The sequence below is a fragment of the Mauremys mutica genome, chromosome 6 (genome assembly GCF_020497125.1).
Source record: "Mauremys mutica isolate MM-2020 ecotype Southern chromosome 6, ASM2049712v1, whole genome shotgun sequence".
Lineage (NCBI taxonomy): Eukaryota > Metazoa > Chordata > Testudines > Geoemydidae > Mauremys > Mauremys mutica.
Window position 1 is genome coordinate 76,390,646 of NC_059077.1, and position 18,728 is coordinate 76,409,373.

Consider the following 18,728-nt stretch of genomic DNA (forward strand, 5'->3'; position numbering starts at 1 on the left):
AGTCTGGACAAAACTCCCATTGACTTTCAGGCAGCCAGGATTTCCCCCTAGATACTGCATGCCAAATCCCTGGCCCTGTGTGCCTTGGCTGATTTGACCCCTGAAGAGTCTTCCCCCAGGGCTTTGGGTGGCATTTTGCCATTGCAAGTGCGTCCTCTGTGTCGGGGCAAGAAGTCATGTCTAGGGCATCCCTGCAAGCCTCGGCGGAGTGGCTGGGCCCTAGGGCCTGCCTGGGCCGGGCATGGGAGCTCTCAGGCTGCTCCAACTTGCCTGGAGTAGCAGCCCGGCCCCTGGCCAGCCTCAGGCTCAGGGGAGTGCAAAGCTGAGCACCTCTTGCCCAGCGCAGAGAGCCGGCTGGTTACCTACGGCTGCCGGCTGCCGCGGGGTCCCTTTCTGTCCTGCCCGCAAATCTCCTGGCGTGTGTCCCCTGGCTCCGGGTGGGGCCGCTCTAGCTACGGGCGCCTCCCTGCCCCGGGGCAGAGGGGCATGTCACCGGGCAGGGTGTGGGTGGGTAGGGGGTGTTCCACGCCGGCCGGCCGGCCAGGCTGGAGGCGGCAGCAGCAGCAGCATCCTCTGCTCCGTCTCCCTGCCTCTCCCCGGGGCTGGGAACTCCACGCCTCTCGCTCGAGCGCGGCGGCGGCGGGACACTTGCCATTGGCCGAGGCGCGCTGTGGTGTCACAAAGGGGAGCAGCAGGTTCCAGGAGCCCGCCTGGGACAGCGGGGGCGGCAGCGGGGGGCACTCGCGCTACGTGCCAGACAGGAGGCGGCAGAGAAGCGCCTCGGTGACTGTCCCAGGAGCAGCCGCAGCTGAGCTCCCCCCTCCGGCTCTCCCCACCCCTGGGAGCCCTCCACGCCCGGCGGCCAGCGGGACCCCTGGGAGGTCGGGGAGGGGATCTAGTTCTCCTGCCCCCTTCGCCCTAGGGCCAAATCACTATGCTGGCGTCAGCTCGGTGCAGCAGCCGGCTGTAGGCTAAGCCAGCGAGCCGCGGCCGCAGCAGCAAGTGCCCTGCCAGGGGGGTGCGCGCAGCCCTGAGGAGGACGCTGCTGGGGTGCAGCTCAGCATCTCCAGGGGCGGGTAAGGAAGCCTGGCAAGGGCCTGGTGCTTTGCGTGCTCTCCTTGGTAAGGTATGTGTGTGGTGCGGGGCTGTGCCTGACCTCTGGGCTCCAGCCCCTCAGCAGTGCGCGGGGTTGTGCTGGCTGCGCTCAGTTTCCAAGTGGTTTGTATCGGCTCTCCCAGCACTTTGCATGCGGTGGGAGCGCGGTAAAAGCCCTCTAAGTGTTGCTGTTGTAGGGGAAATCCCCCCAAGTTGGGATTGGGGTGGGCTTCGTATGCCGCTTGCATTTCTTTTGGGCGCTTTGTGGATTAGAGAGCGGTTCACATTGGGCATTTCGTCCAGAGAGCAACACGCTTAGGGTCGTTTACAGCCGCCTTTCGACTCACCATTCAGCTCCGAACATGAATATTTTACCCAGGGATGTTGTTGTCTTTTCCTCTGGCAACTTTGGATTCTTCCCCCCTCCCCACCCAAACTGTTCTTCTATTAGTTACTCAGTGTTTGCAGATGCATTAATGTTTGCCAGGTCCCCAGATGCGGGGGAGCGGCAGTGCCACATGTTCTCGACACTCCAGAAGAGGGTCAGATGCGGGTTTAAAGTGTGCTGTTTATATTGAAGTCTGTGCCATTCCCCACTTGTTGGGAGCTGAGTTTGTGGAAACCTTGGAGACGGGTTCTCCTTAAATACAGGTTTGACGGCCGTGTTTATTCTTTATAGTAGTTGAGTGTTTGTATTCTTTCTTTCTTGAATGTACTGGGTACAGTCAGAATCATTTTTTTTCCTGATTTGGTAACAAATTACATATAGATGCCTCTTGTTTTCATTTTTGTATGTGTGAAGGAGTAACTTAAAAAATCCTTTTATTTCTTCTCTATAGATAATATACCTTGTTTTAGCATCCACACCAGATGTGATATGAAAATATACATTTTGTTTGACTGTTATTTTAAACAAATAATAAAACAGTCTTTTATAATCCACACACATCCAGTTGGTCTAGACTGTTTAGACAGAATTTCTCTAAGTCAAAGCAAGGGGAAAATAACATTTAAATAAGTTTCCTCTGCAAAGAGTAACTTTTTCTTCATTGTCCTTTTGACTTCAAAATTATGTGTAGGAAGCTAATAACTTTACATATTAGTCAAGGCAACAGACTAATCATAATTTTCTGTAGGGTTATCACTGCTGGGTGAACTGATAAATAGGGATTCCACTCAATACATCCCCAGATGTCCTCCCTCATGCCTTATAGCACCCGCCTACTCCCCCTTCTTTGGGACTTGATTCTGTACTCATTCCAGTCAGTGGAAACTCCCATTCACTTCAGTGCAGAATCAAGCCTATGACTGGCAGACCACACTAGTAGCAGGGAAACTGTTTCTTTAAAGAGGTTTAATTTTTCTTTGAAGGCTCTTAGACTTTGGCGCGTCTCCTTTGTTTCTGACATATTTGGGCTGTATCTGAACAAGGGAAAAGAAAATGTTTTCAAAGGCCTTTTTTTATGAGCAACTAATTCAGCAATACTACCTAATTGTATTGGTGACCCCTTTCACACAGCAAGGGGAGTATGAACCCCTTTATAAATTAAAAACACATTTTAAAATATTTAATGCTATTATAAATGCTGGAGGTGAAGTGGGATTTTGCAGTGGAGGCTGACAGCTCGCCACCCCACATGTAATAACCTTGCGACCCCTGAGGGATCACGACTCCCGGGTTGAGACCCCCTGAACTAATTTGATCTCTAATAGTAATTCTAAAAACATTGTACAACAGGAGGAGACCTGGGGCTGTAAGTGGGTGTAAACTTGCAAGTTCTGCTCATAAAAATGCACACCTGCTTTATAACTTGACTGTGTTCAGGAGTGTCTGCATAAAGACTTTCACTAGTGTGATATCCTGTAAGCATTTTTGGAGTGCAAATATTCCATGTTTTCATTTCTTCCAAACCTTAGTTGGACTTCAGCTGGAATTATACACTCAAATCAACTATAAAAAAATGAAACTCTATTTTCAGAATAGACTTTAGGTGAATTTCTTAGGGTGAACTAAGAACACAAATTAGTTTGGAATCTTATGAATTCTTCAAAGATGTTGCTGTTACCTGTAAGATACTTCCCTATAGTCAGAATATAAATGTAGTTTCTATGCCATTCACCACATTGATGCTTTCTCTATATTAGGTGCCTACATTTGGTCTATAATCCTTTCAGTTCACTGAAGGTCTAAAATCTCTATTCAAAATTTGTTATCAGCATGGTATAAAAGAGATGGTGTGCAAAACTTAGTGAGATTTTCAGCTATGCTTGGCAATGTCAAATAGTTTGGAAGAGAGACCAACAGTGACTTTAGGAAAATGTTATTGTTCAGTAACTTATACAACTAAAAATCAGTTTGGAGAAGTGTAATTTGTTGCTGACCTGCACTTAAAAGATGCATTGAGTGAGCAGTGGCATGTCTGATATGAGACTGAAACTGAAAGCTGTGTTCAGACTTCAATTTCATTGTAAACAACCCTGAATGGCAGTTGTGCCCAAAAACACAATTCAGGGAGAAAGCATACATAATTAGCTATGTGCATTCTTCTTGATGTGCAGTATAGGGTGGAACTGACTGAGCTGGAGGAGGAATTTATGAAAGTAGCAATTTGGGTGGGCAAATTATCCATGTTTTCTGGGTTCTTAGTTCTGTTTCCTTTTAAAAGCCATTGAGTAGCAGTTTTTATTTTCAGTCTCAAGTCAGATGTGCCAGCCAGGCAGAGGTATTACAGAAGATTTTTAATAAATTGGATGTACAAAATATCTTAGGCCCAAATTTTCACTTTTGCATGTGTCCAACTTGTATTCATTCACATCTTGAAAATGTGGGTCTTGTATTGTAAAAACTAGATCATTTTCCCTATAAAGACAGTTGGGACAGACATATTCTCTTGTCATACAACCAAATTTGAAATGTAGATTGCCCTTTAACAAATCTCCTTAAAAGATAAATGACTAACAGTTTAAAATAATAACTTTAATCAGGGAGTTGAACAGTTCATGGGATTGAAAGTGAATCTTCCCCTCTAGCTCACTAGTTCTAATCCATAACTAGCCAAAAATGATCATTTGTTGTCCTTTCAATGGTCTATGTAAAATGAGTTGGTTATCTCAGTCTAGTTTTCCCTGAATAAGTTTTTACATCACATAAACTAGAATTGGTATTGGTGTTATTTCACCAAGGAATAAAAAGTCCTGGAGACTGAATTATCCTTTCACATCTAGGCTGCCTCTACATTAGCAAACTTTGTAGCTTTAATTCTCTACATGCAGTAGAAACAATGAATGCTGTAGTGTGGAAACCTGGATGACACAGTGGTAAAAATGCCTGAGTCCTGTCTACATAACAGCTTCCATCATTGCTATCACTGGTGGAGCTGCACTGGGAGTGCAATACAGCTAATAAGTAGACAAGATCCTAGAGGCGATTCCTCTAAACCAGGCACCCAAGAAGAAAATGTAGGGAACTTTACACTACTGTTGCATGTGCTGTACCTAGTTTGTAGATAAACTGGGAATTTCTTTAGGTGGTTCATCCAGCACCTACCATGAGCATAATGACTAAGGAGGGATATGATAGAGGTCTATACAGTCATGACTGGTGTGGAGAAAGTAAACAAGGAAGTGTTATTTACTCCTTCTCTTAACACAAGAACTAGGGGTCACTGAATTAAATGAATAGGCAGCAGGTTTAAAACAAACAAAAGGAAGTATTTCTTCACACAATGCACCGTCAACCTGTGGAACTCCTTGCCAGAGGATGGTGTGAAGGCCAAGACACTAACAGGGTTCAAAAAAGAACTCTCTGAATTTATCTAGGATAGGTACATCAATGGCTATTAGCCAGGATGGGCAGGGATGGTGTCCCTAACCTCTGTTTGCCAGAAGCTGGGATGGATCACTTGATGATTACCTGTTCTGTTCATTCCCTCTGAAGCACCTGGCATTGGCCACTGTCAGAAGACAAGACACTGGGCTAGATGGACCTTTGGTCTGGCTCAGTGTGGACATTCTTATGTTCATATATTTAAAAAAAAAAGGCATATTCAATAAATGAGCACAACCATCTAATGAGGCAAATAGCTAGTTTTGATTTCTCAAAAGCAGTTAATTTGGATACAGAAGGAACACAGGAAAAGTATTAACATATTTAAGTTTAGCTGGCAAAAAACAGAGTTGTATTGAGGGGGCTTTTGACTGCAGCTGGTAAGTGTCCCTTGAGTTTCTGTTCAAATTACTTGGCAAAAGTTTTACACAGCATGTCTCATACCTTTTTGTTGTACCGGCATTATCAGATGTCCTTTTTTAATGGAAACTAAGCTGCTGTTGGAAAAAATGCAGAGTGCTTGCATATGTGATGAAATTCTCGGTACTAGTTAAGATAGTTTGTGTTGCCAAAACATTACAAAATAAACATTAAATATAGTGGTAATAAAACATCTTTTATAAACCTTTTCTTTAACAATGGGATTATGGGCCAGATTCTCACTCGTAAGTATCACTTTACTCAGTGAATGGGTTTATTGACATCAGAATCTGACCATCTAGTTGTCACGGTTACTGCCTTTCTACCAGTCAAAGATTGGTTCCCTTACATTGAATAGTACCCTACACCACAAACAGTCTCACTGAAATCAGTCAGACTAATTGAGGAGCAAGGTGCTGATCATCATCAGCAAGGATAATGGAATTTGAGCCTACATTTGCAGTGATAATCTAATACCTACTTAATGGACACTAATCTCTAATAATTTCTACTTGTGACTTTTTCAGAGACTTAAAAACAATGTGGCACAAATTTATACATAATTGTGCCTGTTTTCTTTTCATGTGGGCATATAAAATTATGAGAGAAATCTGTATTTTCATGTAATATTCCAACGTTATTCCAATTAATTGAGACTATTGATATCAATTACAGCCATCTTGTCAGAAAAATAGTTCTAGGGGGGCAATAGGCCTTGCTGATTCAGTTTGATTAATTGTGTCAGTGTCTCAGTTAATAAACCCAAGCAGACTATTTGGTCTTTACTCAAACAAAACATCTTTTGAGGACTGCAGATAGCTCAGTCTGTGAGATGTACAAATTAGCCACAGGCTGAAATTTAGACAGGCAAGTCTAGTTGCAGCTCTTGTAACAATTTAATTTAAATAATGTACCTGTCTTTCATATCTAATTAGCAAAGAAATTGATCCATAATGTGCACTGAAACAATAATTTTGAACTCTCTCGATGTGTGAGGCAATGAGTTCTAGAGGAATGAGCCTGGGATTGGGCATCAGAAATTGTAATCTTGGCTCTACCATTGACTCAGTGTGTGTCTTCAGGCAAGACATTTAATCTCTGCCTCAGTTTCTCTAACTTTAAAATGGGTATAATTCTAATTCTATCTAACTTTTTAACTATTTAATTCATAGGGGTGCTAAGAGGCTTCATTAGTTAATAATTGTAAAGGAGCTTGAAAGTTCAAAGCTCTATATGAGTTCTGTTGTTGTTTATTATTTGTATTGTGGTAGCACCCATGAGCCTCAGTCACAGATCAGGACCTCTTGGTAGGCTTTTTACAAACACTGGCCCAAAAATCTTACAATATAAATTTAAGACAACAGGCGGATATAGACAGACTGATGAGGGAGTACAAGCAGACGATGAAACAATCTTGGTCAGCATGATAAACAGTCAAGATTTGTGTGGGCATCATAGCAAAGGAGCGTTTTAAAGAGGACAATGATGTGGCTTTGCAGGTGTTTACAAGGAGGTCCTCCCAAGTGTGAGTGGCAGCATGAGAGAAAGCACAGAAGGGCTTGTTTGAAAATATAATGAGTGATGAAGGCTTGCATCATTGGTCAACTGGAGGCAGCAGTCAAAATCTGGATAGGTTATGAGAAATGACAGCCATGTGAAAGGCAAATAGTGACGACAAATCGTTTGTTTGATGTGATAGAGAAAGGGGAGCCAAGATAGAAACGCAAATATAGAATCATAGAATATCAGGGTTGGAAGGGACCTCAGGAGGTCATCTAGTCCAACCCCCTGCTCAAAGCAGGACCAATCCCCAACTAAATCATCCCAGCCAGGGCTTTGTCAAGCCTGAACTTAAAAACCTCTAAGGAAGGAGATTCCACTACCTCCCTAGGTAACCCATTCCAGTGCTTCACCACCCTCCTAGTGAAAAAGTTTTTCCTAATATCCTACCTAAACCTCCCCCTCTACAACTTGAGACCATTACTCCTTGTTCTGTCATCTGGTACCACTGAGAACAGTCTAGATCCCTCCTCTTGGGAACCCCCTTTCAGATAGTTGAAAGCGGCTATCAAATCCCCCCTCATTCTTCTCTTCTGCAGACTAAACAATTCCAGTTCCCTCAGCCTCTCCTCAGAAGTCATGTGCTCCAGCCCCTTAATAATTTTTGTTGCCCTCCGCTGGACTCTTTCCAATTTTTCCACATCCTTCTTGTAGTGTGGGCCCCAAAACTGGACACAGTACTCCAGATGAGGCCTCACCAATGTCAAATAGAGGGGAATGATCACATCCCTTGATCTGCTGGCAATGCCCCTACTTATACAGCACAAAATGCCATTAGCCTTCTTGGCAACAAGGGCACACGGTTGACTCATATCCAGCGTCTCATCCACTGTAACCCCTAGGTCCTTTTCTGCAGAACTGCTGCCTAGCCATTCGGTCCCTAGTCTGTAGCAGTGCATGGGATTCTTCCGTCCTAAGTGCAGGATAGGGGGTGACATAGTCAAAGTGAAGAACTAAGAAAATGATCTTTGCAGGACCATTCTGAATGCATACAAGTGGGGGCAAGATTGTATTTTTCAAGCCAGAGAAAAATATGTTGTAGTGATAGAGACGTGAGGTGATGAGAGCCTGGCTGGCAGTCTTAGTGGTGTGGATGGATAGGTAAGGCCATATCTTACCGACAGTGGCAGAAAGAATTGGCAAGGTTTAGGCCCAGCCTGGATATGAGGAACTTGACATAGAGCTGACTCAAAAGTGACACCCAGGTTACAGGCCTGAGTAACAGGAAGAATGGCAGTACTGTCTGTAGTGGTTCAGAAAGGAGGAAGTGGGGACAGTTTGGGAGAAAAAGATTAGGAGCTCTGTTTTTGTCATGTTGAGCTTGAGCTAATGGCTAGATATCCACAAAGAGAGGTCAGAGGGACAGGCCAAGATTTTAGAGTGGACAGAAGGAAACGCATCTTGAGTAGAGAAGTAGATCTGTGAATTGTCAGCATAAAGTAGTTGAATTTATGCTTGCAAATGAGATAACCAGAGGCAAAGTGTAAGAGGGAGAAGAGAAAGGGATCAAGTACCTCTTTTAACTCGCATAGAAAATTGGAGGGTGGATGGGGCAAATCCTCCAAATGACATGCTGAAGGAACAATAGAAATGTTGGAAAAGAATCAAGAGAGGACTAAGTCATGGAAGCTAAGGGAGGACAGGATTTCAAGAAGAGTGTGGTCAGTGGTGTCGAAGACAGCTGACAGGCCGAGGAGAATGAGGATGGAGTACTGGTTCTGAGATTTGACCAGAAAGAGGTATTTAGAGACTGATGAGAGCCATTTCAGTGGATGAGATGGGCAGAAGCTGGACTGGAGATTGAATAATTATTTTATTATTGGTTTAAACTCAGGAAACAATACACAAATAGATTGTTGTTTCAAACATTTTACCATTTCAGTTGGGATAACTCATATTGTTTTGCGAGGCCTTTTAGGCACTTGGAACTCTATCTTGTGAGGTGCTGCTGAGTGCCCTGATCTCACTTAGGGCTAGTTTCTATTACACTTACGCTAATTGAACAGGACCTTACTCCACTAGTAGTGCTACTGACTTCACTTGTACTACTTCCAGAGCAGGGTATTTCAGAGAGTGAGTAAGAGTATCTGAATCTAGTCCTCAATATTTTAGGTCTCAGTCCTGCAAAGAAAATTCTGTTCTTATAAAGGTAGATGTTTAATCCCTAATGGAGTCTCATAGATATCCGTGCACTAGCAGCATAAATTGGAATGATTCCTTCATGGTGGTTGGTTGTCTACCATCTAGCATGTCACAGACTCTACTGCAGACTTATTAGCCATCCACAGCAAGGGAATTTGATGGATTTCTTTCTTAGAGAATGTAATACAAACCAGGGGCGGCTCTAGACATTTTGCCGCCCCAAGCACGGCGGCATGCCGCGGGGGGTGCTCTGCCGGTTGCCGGTCCCGCCGCTTCGGTGGACCCTCCGCAGGCACGCCTGCGGGAGGTCCACCGGAGCCCTGCCTGCTGCCCTCCCAGCGACCGGCAGAGCGCCCCCCGCAGCATGCCGCCCCAAGCACGCGCTTGGCGTGCTGGGGCCTGGAGCCGCCCCTGATACAAACTAACATTGCTGTCACCACAAAAGTAACCTGTATTTTTCCTGTTAAAGTCAATATAAGCTTTATCTTCCTAATTTTTCTAAGATATTTGAGCTGTGTATTTCAGAGGCAGAAAAGTTTGACATTCATGTGTTTTCTTTCCCAAATACCATTCTCCACACAAAGCCCTATGTACCACCTGAAACTCTAATTAGTGGTACATGAATCCTGGTAAGGATGAGACTGGTAAAACAAAGAGGTGCAGTTTTCTAGCTGAAATGCTGTGCTTGTCTCCCCATTGTGGTTACATTTTTGAGGTGGTTTCAGACTAATGGGGGATGATTCTGACCATATGTGCTGCAATATGCTTTCAACCGGATGAATTAAGGATGACTGTCAATTCACTCTAAATTGTGTTTCTGTTGTTACTTTCATTCAGCTCTTTAATCACACTGCAGTATATATTTTTTTATTATCCGTATGGTTTAACACTTGAATTGGGTTTTGATTCTTCCTTGAAATTGCATCATTATTTAAATGGTGGCTAATTCATGCTACTTGCCTCTTTGTTTTTGTGACAGGTGGATAAAATTAAGCATTGGTTGAATTAGATACATTTTTAAACTTTATTCTCAAGGTTTTAGTAATCAGCTATCCTGATAAACTATGGAGTAAAATAGTTCTAAGCACAGGGCTCCTGCCAAAGAGAGCCCACGAAGTGGATGATTTGTGTGAAAGCATGCCTTCCTGTTTAAGCCTGGAGTGACAATAATCGTAACATAAAACTGTTCATGTGACAACTAGACAAAGAAGCCATTATGCATGGCTGGCTGGCATCAGAGCCTATTGAAGCCAATAGTCAAACTAAGCTTGGTAGCCCCAAGGAAATTAATACATTGGAAGCGGTCTTATGTAAAAAAACCATCAAGAGGTGAAGGTCTACAGCAGTTAAACTGTTTATAGTGACATAACTGATGCAGTTCTTGTATATAGTTTTTGTAAGCTCCTGTATGGAAACGTAAGATATGTCAGCAAATAATAGACAATATAGAATTATAAAGTTAGAATGGGAATCATACAAATAGAATAACAGATGTTATAGATAGAAAAGATCAAGTTGGTCATTTAGTGCCTCCACCTCCTAATGCAGGATTTCTCCCCACAGTATACTTTTGAGTCCATTTAATCAAATTATTATAGATGCCTCATAAGCACTAGTGCAAATTTTGAATGAAAATCTGCCCACAAATACATGTATGTTATACTAATGAACCTTAAATAGGAGTTGTATACACTAATATCTGTGGGCAGCATTTGGCCCTTGTCTTAAAAATCTTTTCCAAAACATTCATGATCATGTGCCAAAATTACAAGACTCAAGAAAAGAAGCAAGGTCCCAGAATACTTGTACACTATGGTAGCTCTGGCCCCCAGAGGCAGCAGACTTGCGTCATCCACTGTAAGCCTATTTAAAAATTAGGATAAGACAGCTGGAGTGGAAAGGCCTTCAATTAGAAATGTATTTGTTTAAAAACAACTGTTCTCCCTCCACTGCCTTTGGGGAAGGATTCTTCTCGCTATTCCCTGACGACGCTCCCCAGTATCCAGCTGAGTTTCTCAGGCTGAGAGCCGGGGGGCAGGATTTTGGCCTTACTCCATAAATAAGAGTAATGATACTTGATCATTTCACTGCCTTTTTGGATCCTATGATCAGCTCTGACTTTAACCTCTTTTGAAACATGTTTACCCATAAACACTTAGCTCAAAGGCCACATATGATTCTCAAGAAGATCTTTGTTGTTGTCAGTGTTTTTTAATCTTTATTTTCCACTACTATATAACACTGAAGCATAAGGAGTTAAGCTTCCCCAAGGTTGCTTATGGTCTATCTATATTTTGCATTGTACCTTGATTATACTGTGTAATAATGTTTTGAATAATGAGTTGTAAAGCTTTAGATTACATGGATGCAAATTATTGCACTTTATTTATTATTTTTTACCCTTTGTTTATACTCTTGTAAGTGAATACTTGATTTTGGAGACACTTGAAAGAAAAAAAGCAATGTTTGTAATTGGTAATAGAAGTATATTAAATAATCTATCCTGTTTATTCAATTATCTGTCATTCGGACTTTTTGTTTTCTTTTTTTATATGCTTTTGGGAGAGGCTGTTACCAAAATTACTTATGCTTGTACTAGTTTGTGTCAACATAGATTCAGTTAAGGAATGCTAGAAGGTATTTTGTTCTTGCAGTTGTTGTCAAAAATGAAACATAGAAATGTTAAAGTAGATGTACTAGTATTTAAATGTTAAATACATAGCATAAGAGCCTTGGTAGAAGATGATTCTGTTATTTATATATAAAATATCAGCAAAAACAAAGGGCCACATTCCGTTCAGTATTACACCCATGCAATGCTATTGCTCACGCTTACTCACAGGGTTGTATGCTCACATATACACCATTGACTACAAAGGCACAAAGTGTAATTGCTCACTAATGTAATGACTGGGCAATCAGGCTCTATATGGACAGAGTACTTTAATTTACAAATGGCTCATTTCAAAGTATCGTTATTAAGTGCTATGATTAAAATCAGCCATTTTTACAACTGTGATTCCTATGACAATAAAAATCACAAAGTTTGCCCACTACTTTGTAAGCTTTCCCTTGGTTAGTGCTATGTACTCATAGCATAAGGGACAGTGCAGAGCCACACTGCTCCAGGAGAAGTACTGGGAGGAATGTGGAATAAGGAGGGGAGAATCAGAACCCCTACTAGCTCCTCCCCCAAGGCTTTAAATATATGTTTTGGTCAGTGTTTTTAGTGGAAAGAAATAAGCCCATGGAACTGTGAAGATTCCACCCAGCCAGGGCCAGAGAGAGACTAGACTGTCAGCATAAGAAATTCCTTCCATTGATTAGAAGAAACCTTCCTGGAAGAGTGATCACTGTGACCTAGCACAGCTGAATAGTTTAGGAGAATAAAGGTTTGTGAAGTATGGAGCTGTGCTAGCCAGTCTGTTTTTATTCTGTGGGAGACAGCCTTCAAGAAAAGGATCTTAACCATTTTTTAAAAATTGCTTGTTTTAGAACTATGCCAGACTTTCTGTAAAAGCTGGGCTTTCCCCTTCTATTAGAAACAGTATGTAAATGATGTCTGCGAGTTTTGTATGCACTATGGTTGAGGAATGTTCTGCAGGCCACAGAGCATCATTATTACTGCAGTGGATTTTAATTACCCATATAATTACTGTTTTGTGCATAAGAGCTCCTTTATTTAAAACATCACTATTAATGTCTTTAAATCATTGTCACTTAAAACAGGGATGTCTCTTTATTTGGAGATTATATAAAAATATAAGAGCAAATATCTCATTGAATTACTATGAGAAGCAAAGTTCGTAGAATGGCTTTTTTTTTTCATTGATGCTCCTTTTTACTAGGATTAATCTAAAGGGAATTAATGCCAAGTAGTGATAATTATATTTGTGTTAACAAATTTAGGTCCAAAGTGATTGTTTGAAAGCACTGGCCACATTTATTTGTATCTTATTGGTTATAGCGGTTAAAAAACAAAAGCAGCAGCTAGCTTTAAGTTTTTGACTGCATAGTATATGAATTTAGGTAGATCATAGTACTGAAATAGTGCTGATTGATACTGTTTGGTGCACTAGATTATTTCTACTACATACTGTTTGGTGGCTAGATTATTAAAAGTAGCACTTTACACTTACGTTAGCTCATCCCAGGTCCTGCTTAGGCAATGAGTTATATACTTCAGTTCCAAGCTCTTGCTTTGTTGTTAGCATGGATGTCTGTGTCTGTCATTTCAGAGAAATCATGTGTAACATAGCCAGAAGGATAACTAATTCATAAAACAGAATACTAATATAACGAGCATTAAAGTATATGCATATCGAGATCATTTTAAAGACAAGGGCTGGGATTTTCAAAGAAGGCTAAAGAAATTAGGCATGTAAAGGCCATTGACATTCATCATAGAAATATCTCTTCAGCTCCCTGTTAAAAAAAATCTTCCTTTTCTAGCATGCCCCCTTCCTCATATCTTCTTTCCCCTCACCGGGTAATTCTTTTGGTATTTTCAGGTATATTGAAAGTACTCAGATTGCTATATTCAGTGACATCACAAATGCTGGAAGTCCCTTTGAAACTCATGCAATCTATAATATTTTTGATGACATTGAAAGATGCAAGCTGGAATTCTTTCAGGAAGGAAAAGGCATCAGAAATATGTCACAGAAAGTGGGAGGGAAAGAACAGGATTGCTTGGGTGCACTGAATTTGGCCCAATATGCTTAACAAGTGGAACTTGCAGTACAAGCAACATTCACAGTAGTGTTGCTGTTGTAGCCACTAGTCTGTTGCTTTCAAGGGGTATCAAAGAAGAAAGTTTTCACATTACAAACATACTTCAGTTGCCCCACATTCTCTTCTGTTTGCTAGTCTACTCACCCATGCTACTAGAGAATAGTGAAAGGCAGTGAATAATAGAGAATAAAATTACTATGTAAAAATAAATATCCAAAAATTAATTAATTAACCTGGAAAGTGAGACATTTTTATAATATGTTGCTTATACAGCAGAATGTGGAAAGGGAAAATACTTATTGGCCTAATATGGGTGCTGTAATCCTGATCCTGCAAAGAGATCTGCACAGACACCTGCCTATGAAGATCAGTTTGCAAATAGAGACCTAAAACTAGGAAAATGTAAGGCAGGGAGCTTAAAACCTAGTTGTCTGACTATCCCACAAACAGATGAGTTGTTATGTAGCAACAGTCCCATCACGGTGTATCATTTGGCTTTTGCCACTGTATATGGATCATGTGATGCTCATGTAGATAATTTAATGCCACAACAGGGCAGATAATATGACAGCCTGGTTCTACATTCATAGAAAATTTGTTCTCCATGGCCCTTGGGCATCTAGCACTAATTTTAATGTTTTTCTGGGGGTTACCAACTGAATTAGAAGCCTCGTATCTTTCCAGAACTAGCATGATAAATAAGTCGTGTGGAAAGATTTCTTCTGCTACTCACAAACTTATCATCAGCTACACCCCGGAATAGGGCTGGTCTTTCACACCCACTACCCACCTTCTTAAAGGACACTCCCATGTTTTCTCAGGGGAGTACAATAAAGTCCCTTTAAAGGTGAACAGCAACAGATTTTTTAAAAAATGGACTTATGCCTTTTTAAATAATGTATAAAAAACACCTAATTTTTTTTCTTTTTTAGATCTTAGACATATTAGGAATGTCGCATCCAGGCTTCCCTGGTTTTGCTGGGGGACATCCTGGGTATCTTCAGTCATGCATATTATGAGTTCTTATATTTTACTTAAATGGGTGGGAGTGCTGAATCTTTACTGAAGACTTATTCTCTGCAGAATTAGTCACTGAAGTTAAATAACAAAAACAAGTAAGTAAAGTTAAGTACGCGAAAAACAGATAATTTTAAACAGTCTGACTAAAAAATTCCTTTAATAGATTATAAGGCAAGAAAAGCAACCGTGATAATCTAGTATGACCTCCTGCATGACACCAGGCCATAGGATTTCCTTGTCTTAATTCCTGTTTGAACTTTCCCTTTCAGTTATTCAGCGTTTACTCAACTCTTGTGATGTCATAATTTCACTAGTTCTCCACTCACCTAAGTGTTTGTTTAAAATGCTGCGAGCAAGTTTATCCTGGTGCTATTTTAAGTAAAATAGCTTAGTGTAGACATATCCCCAGAACCTTCTGGGGAAAATCAGACCTGAATTCTAATGTGAAAGACAAAATGTAATTTTTTTAAATTAGCCCCTAATTCTTCCCCTCCACAAAACCTTTCAAGTCTATTTTTTTTTTACAACACAAAGATACAAAAAAGAACACACACCCATTTACCTCCTACTCCCCCGTTAACTTTAAGGGTGCACTAGTGTTCTGGATTTACATGCCTTCTAGCACCTCCATTACTGTCAAAGAAGAACTGGTTAATGGTAGTAAGCATGTACAGGCATTTGTTCTCCAGAGGTTTTCAGTGGACTCCTGAATGCAATGCACCTGGGATTAGATACAGCCTTCTTAATTATCCCTAATGTGGTGATCATATCTCAGGATCCTACTATCAGATATTCTTGGTTTGCAGGCCAATATCCATAAATTCTGGCATGTTCTTTGCATCTGAAATCTAGTGTCCTCGATACTTTCTTTTACTTTGGGGAGGGATAGCTCAGTGGTTTGAGCATCGGCCTACTAAACCTAGCATTGCTGAGTTCAATGCTTGACAGGGGCATTTAGGGAACTGGGGTAAAAAAAAAACTGTCTGGGGATTTGTCCTGCTTTGAGCAGGGGGTTGGACTAGATGATCTCCTGAGGTCCCTTCCAGCCCTGAGATTCTATGATCTTTCCTTGCCAAAGTTGGTGTACATAATTGTAGGTAGATCTAATAAATATATATAGTTAATACATACAGCCTATTTCTGGCTTTCTGCCACAGCCCATGGCTGTATGTGAGATTATCATCTTGTGTTGAGGAGACCTGTAACAACATAGATGATGCTATGTTTCTATGGAGAGCATATGCTGGAGCAGCATCTTTGTTGCTCTTTGAGGGTTTTTCTTAACTGAAAGAAACTGAATCTGGTTTAAATACAATTTTTAACAATTGGGTTAAGTGTCATGATGCTGACCTCAACTGACTGGTCAGTGTAGAGAAAGGCAGGTATGGTCATAGCCTGTGGTGTATACTTGAAAATAAGTGAGGGAATTATCTTTGTGTAATTCATGCAAAACAGCTATAATACAATTAATCAGGGGCAATAATTTACATGACATCAAATGGATTAAACTGTATTCTGAAAACTGGAAATTCTGAGCTTGTACCTTCTCTCTCTGGGCTCTTTTGGGATTTCTTAGATGTTATACTCTTGCATGTTTGAATTGACATACATATATGAAGCAATTCATGTTATTATAAATGCCACATATAAACATATGTGAACCTGGAGGCTTACTGGCTAATAATTACACCTGAAAGTTAACACTCGATTGAGATAACACAGGGAAGTTCACCACTTTCTTAGTTATCTTATTCCAGTTTCTTGGGATATATTATTATAAGAAAGACAAAACCTTGAAAATGTGTAAATTTTTACAAAGAGAATAACTAGAAATTTGGGACCAGATCATGCATCCCAGCTCTTCACATGTAGAGGATCTTCAGTGTGTAGGACTCCCACTTCTGTGTGGAAGAGAGAGTCATCTGCCTGCTCAGAGCCACCCATTCCTTTTCTGGACCCCATGGAGGGCTCTTATGTCTTTGCAGGTTTATCATCTGGGGAGTAGTTGACCCAAGTCAGAGTGGGGGAAGGGAATTGTCCCCAATCACTTATCTTTCAATTGTTCCCTTATTGCCCTATAACTCTGCATGGAATTCACTAAAAACTTAGTACAGTCTGGTGCTGATTCAGTTTTTTTCATGGAGCCATCTGTGTTCTGTGGGTTACCCCTTTTGAAGGGTGAGGATCCCAGTGGCAGTGGTAAATGGCAGAAGCCCTGCCAAATCAACTAGAAATGGACTGTGGAAGGACAGTAGACCCTGAAGCTACAGAGGAGGCACAGGGCCTCAGCACAAATAGTTCTGGACAACGTCTCAAGATCTGGGAATTCTGAGGGCCAAACTATCTGCCCATTTTGAAGGAGAGGCATCCCTCTCCATTAAATAATGTAGGGGGAAACTCCAAAAGAGGAACCTTCCCTCAGGTTTTTTGACAAGGAGACAGAATTTGGCCCTTTATTTTTGTAATGGGACAGTGGAAGGGTCCTGTGCAACAGATTTGCCCGACGGACTATATGTGGCTGATGCTTTGGCCCAAAATAAGGGTGGACAAATTCCATTCATAGTGTTAAATGCTAGTGAATGGACCATCCTACTTCATCCAAGGGTTCACATTGCTGAGGTCTACTTGCCAACTACAGTAGTCCCAGTGGGAAAAGTAGCATTCAGTAACACCAGGAACATATTACATACCCAGGAGGTTCAGGGTCTGACCTTTCCAGGCTCAACTAGTGGTTATCTGCACTGGGAGGTTCTAGTACATATTGAACAGGAGGACCTAACTGAAGATCAGGTACAATAACATAAGGAAGTCTTTTCGAAAGATGACACCAATTTTGTGCATAACACCTTGGACACCCATCGAATCCCCTTGGGGGAAATGGAACCAATTAAAGAGACACAGGAAGATCCCAAGCTGTCTTCCAGGAATTCAGGTGATGTGCAGGATCTGGTCTCCCGTGGCATCCTCAAAAAAAGTGATAGTCTATGGCTGTGATAGTGGTGAAGAAAGGTGGAGGTGTCCATTTCTGTTGTGATTATAGGTGATTGAACCAGGTGCCCTGAAAGGAAGCATATCTTCTTCCATGAATTGGGGACGTTTTGTGAAGGACCAAAATCTTTTCAGCATTAAACTGCACCTCTGAGAGAAGACTGCTGTCACTACCCTGTTTCTACTGTTTGAGTGGACACTGATGCTGTTTGGGCTGTGCAGTGCCCCTGCCACCGTCCAATGCTTAATGGAGAAGGTGTTGAGCAGTTGTTATATCTATGAAATTCTCCTTTTACATCTGGATAACATAATTATATTTTCCTCAGTCCTCAGATGGAGTAATATGTCCAGATTCGGTCACCACACTTTAAGAAAGATGTGGACAAATTGGAGAGAATCCAGAAGACAGCAACAAAAAGGATAAAAGATTTAGAAAACCTGACCTATGAGGAAAAGTTTAAAAAACTGGGCATGTTTAGTCTTGAGAAAAGAAGACTGAAGACAGTCTTCAAATATGTTAAGGGTTGTTACAAACAGAACAGTGATCAATAGTTCTCCATGTCCACTTAAAATAGGACAAGAAGTAATGTGTTTAATCTGCAGCAAGCAAGATTTAGGTTAGATATTAGGGAAAACCTTCTAACTATAAGAGTAGTTAAATTCTGGAATAAGCTTCCAACAGAAGTTGTGGAATCCCCATCACTGGAGGTTTTTAAGAACCTAAGGACTAACACTTGGCAGAGATGATCTATGTCCCTCAGTGCAGGGAGCTGGACCTGATGACTTCTTGAGGTCTCTTCCAGCCCTATATTTCTGTGATTCTATCCACTTGGAGAAATTGGACACTGTTTTCCAAGTTAAAAGAGCATGGCCTCAAACTGAAGCCTAGCAAATGTTGGTTGAGGAAGGAAATTCAGTTCCTAGGACACACAGTTATGTCTCA

The 18,728-nt window shown here is 41.4% G+C and overlaps 1 protein-coding gene across 1 annotated transcript in view; it reads left to right on the forward strand.

Moving 5' to 3' along the window:
* The first annotated feature begins 894 nt into the window (after positions 1–894).
* The window catches only part of MEGF10 (multiple EGF like domains 10), a 148,309-nt gene continuing 130,475 nt past the window's right edge, over positions 895–18,728 (forward strand). The window contains exon 1 of the mRNA XM_045022148.1: positions 895–1,076. The gene's annotated coding sequence lies outside the window, so the exon portion shown is untranslated. The remainder of the gene's footprint in view (positions 1,077–18,728) is intronic.